Raw genomic sequence first — 3,314 nt, 5'->3', positions numbered from 1 at the left:
TGCTCATTATAATAGCATAAAACACACCCCTGGGTGGAGATTTACAATGCTAATGGGACACCTGAGGGATGAACATGCTTGCACAGCTACTGCACATGTGCAGCCAGAGGACCAGCCAGAAGATGCTTACTACTAGGTTGGTGCAAAAGTAATTGTGGTTTTTTCATTTAAAGTAATGGCCAAAACCGCGATTACTCTTGCACAAACCTAACGGTAACACTTCTTCCCACCTCCTTATGAATAATCATGCAAATAACACATGATTAGCAATAATCTCCAGCAATAATCAACGCCGTCTCGTCCTCTTGAGCAGCCTGCCCTGAATTCTCTCTGTCTCTCAGGGTGTGATGTCTATTCTGTATTTAGTTTTCAAAATATTTTTTTCTTTTGCAATAAATTATGCTACATCTCTTTTGCTGTGTCTCTTGTTTAAATTATTTTAAACTAAGAACACAAGAACAGAGGTCTTGCAGCAGCCTCCAACACTACCACATTATTTTTTGAATGTCTGAAATCCCATCAAATGATGTTCCCCAATCTCTTCTTGTGAATGTTTTTCTTTCTTTTTTAAAAAATCAATATCTATTTTTAAAGGAAAACAGTGAATATTCTTTAAAACCTAAATTTAGTGTATCTTCCTTTCTTCTTTTTGTTGTATTTTTTTTCACCATAAATAAGATTTCTCATTTCAACATGGTGAGTTCCACCATTTGACTATTCAGCTGTTTTCTTTTTCTTTTTTTTTTTTTTTTTTTGAGACGGAGTCTTGCTCTGTTACCCAGGCTGGAGTGCAGTGGCCGGATCTCGGCTCACTGCAAGCTCCGCCTCCCGGGTTTACGCCATTCTCCTGCCTCAGCCTCCCGAGTAGCTGGGACTACAGGCGCCCGCCACCTCGCCCGGCTAGTTTTTTTTTTTGCATTTTTTAGTAGAGATGGGGTTTCACCGTGTTAGCCAGGATGGTCTCGATCTCCTGACCTCGTGATCCGCCCGTCTCGGCCTCCCAAAGTGCTGGGATTACAGGCTTGAGCCACCGCGCCCGGCCTATTCAGTTGTTTTATTCATTAATGAGGGTGACAGTTTTCTGTGTGAATATGCCCATCAAAAGAGTTTCCTATACAAGTATTTGCTCATGAAGCACTAACATTTTTATTTGGTCTTTCAATTTATGAAGAAAACATAAGGGATGCCCATTTCTTTACCTGGGTGAAATATTAGTCTCTAAATCCTGGACACCCCCAAATCATTCAGAGCAAAGAAAATATGGCACGTCTACTGTCTACTACACAATGGCTTTCACTTTTATCACATTATAAAACAGTGTTTCTCTATGTGGATGGATTTGTTCCCAGATTCACAAGAAGAGCGTGTTACAAAAGTATATTCCCAAGCCCCATCCACATTCAGAATCTTTGGGGCTAGATCTCCAAGAATCTTCATTTTAAATTAACATCACAGATGATTCTTTGCCATCTTGGAGTTTATGAATCACAGGCTAAATTCATGTCTTCTTCTAAAAATGCAAAGAGAAGCAGAGACCCCTAGAGAATTGCGTAAGCGTGCCCTAAACGAACCAAGAGGGTTGACGAAGTCCGTTCATCTTCTCTCTTGTCTCAAAGTATCCTTGTTTCTTTGTAACTTTCCCCCAATACTTTATTTTGAAAATCTTTAAATATACAGAAATGCTGAAATAATTGTACAGTGCATACCCATATACTTCACCTAGATATTACCATTAATATGTTACTGCAGTTGCTTTATCAAAAATCTTTGTTTTTTGTTTGCGTTTTTTTTTTTTTTTTGAGACGGAGTCTCACTCTGTTGTCCAGGCTGGAGTGCAGTGGTGTGATCTTGGCTCACTGCAACCTCCACCTCCCGGGTTTGAGCGATTCTCCTGCCTCAGCCTTCTGAGTAGCTGGGATTACAGGCACATGCCACCATGCCCAGCTAATTTTTGTGTTTTTAGTAGAGACAGGGTTTCACCATGTTGGTCAGTCTGGTTTTGAACCCCTGACTTCAGGTGATCCACCTGCCTTGGCCTCCCAAATTGCTGGGATTACAGGTGTGAGTCACTGTGCCTGGCCTATCACAAATCTTTTATCCATCTCTCTATTCATCAACTCATCTTAATTTTGGATGAATTTCAAAGGAAATTTTAGACATCAGTAGTGTCCAATTTGGGATGATAGTGACTTGAAGAATAACGGGACAATGAATCCTTGTAGCCCTGGTGAAAATACCCTTCTTTTGTTGGACAGAATTGGTGGCATCTTGGCCTTGAGAGGACATTCAGAATGCATGTAATCAAAGACAGAAGGGTAGTTCTGGCTGGTTCAAGGTGGCCCCTGTGGGGCAGTATCTACTTGTCTCTATTCATTTGAATGGGAGCTTTCCTTTGTTACTGGAAGAAGAAAGGGAGGTTTGGGGCCACGGAGAAGATGTAGCAGCTGATGGCAGCAGAAACCCTTCTCTCTTCCGTAGGTTTTGAGACTCCAATGGAGAGATGAGTTAGAAGCTGACGTTTTCTGGGTTTAGCAGCAAGGTTTCGAGTCAGACTGCTTAGGCCTGCATTCCAGCTGCTCCTGGCTGTTTGTCCTTGGATATGATTTCAGCCTCTTGGCCTCAGTTTTCTCATTTGAGAATGAAGGTAACCGACTTTATACTGTTGAACCTACTTTATATTGTTGTGAAGATACTGTAACTCAATCAACTTCAGTTGCTAAAATATAATTGCATTCCTTGACAAGTTCATACAAAATTAACATACGTGACTGTAGCAGTTGGTGACCAAGAAAGAGACAAAGGAAATGATTTTGAAAAGTGAGCCTAAATGGAATTTGGGGAGATGCGGGAGGAAGCCATTCTGAAAGTCCTTACAGACAACTCATTGTACTTAAAATGAAATCCGAATTCTTCTCTTGGTCTGCAAGGCCTCCACATTATCTGGCCTTTGCCTACATCTCCAACATCTCCTTTCCTCCTGTACTTATCCCTAGGGACACAGGCCTTTGGGCTTCAGATTGAGCCAAACTCATTTGGTCCTCGGGACATTTGCAGTTGCATGAAAGGCTCTCCCCAGAACTTTTCAAGCCTGGCTTCTCATACTTTGAGTCTCATTCAACTCAAAGATCATGGTCCTCAGAGAGGCCTTTCCTGACCACTCAGTTTAGTAGTGGCCATTTAAGTAGAGCACCCAATTCTCCATCCTTTTCTCCTTCTCCTTCCTCTTCTCCTCCTCCTCCTCCTCCTTCTTATTTTAACTAAATTTACCAAGCCACCAGAGGCGCTGAATCCTTTATTTTCGTGTCATATTTTCA

Source organism: Rhinopithecus roxellana, chromosome 1 (assembly GCF_007565055.1).
Source record: "Rhinopithecus roxellana isolate Shanxi Qingling chromosome 1, ASM756505v1, whole genome shotgun sequence".
Lineage (NCBI taxonomy): Eukaryota > Metazoa > Chordata > Mammalia > Primates > Cercopithecidae > Rhinopithecus > Rhinopithecus roxellana.
Note: the sequence above shows the minus strand (reverse complement) of the source record.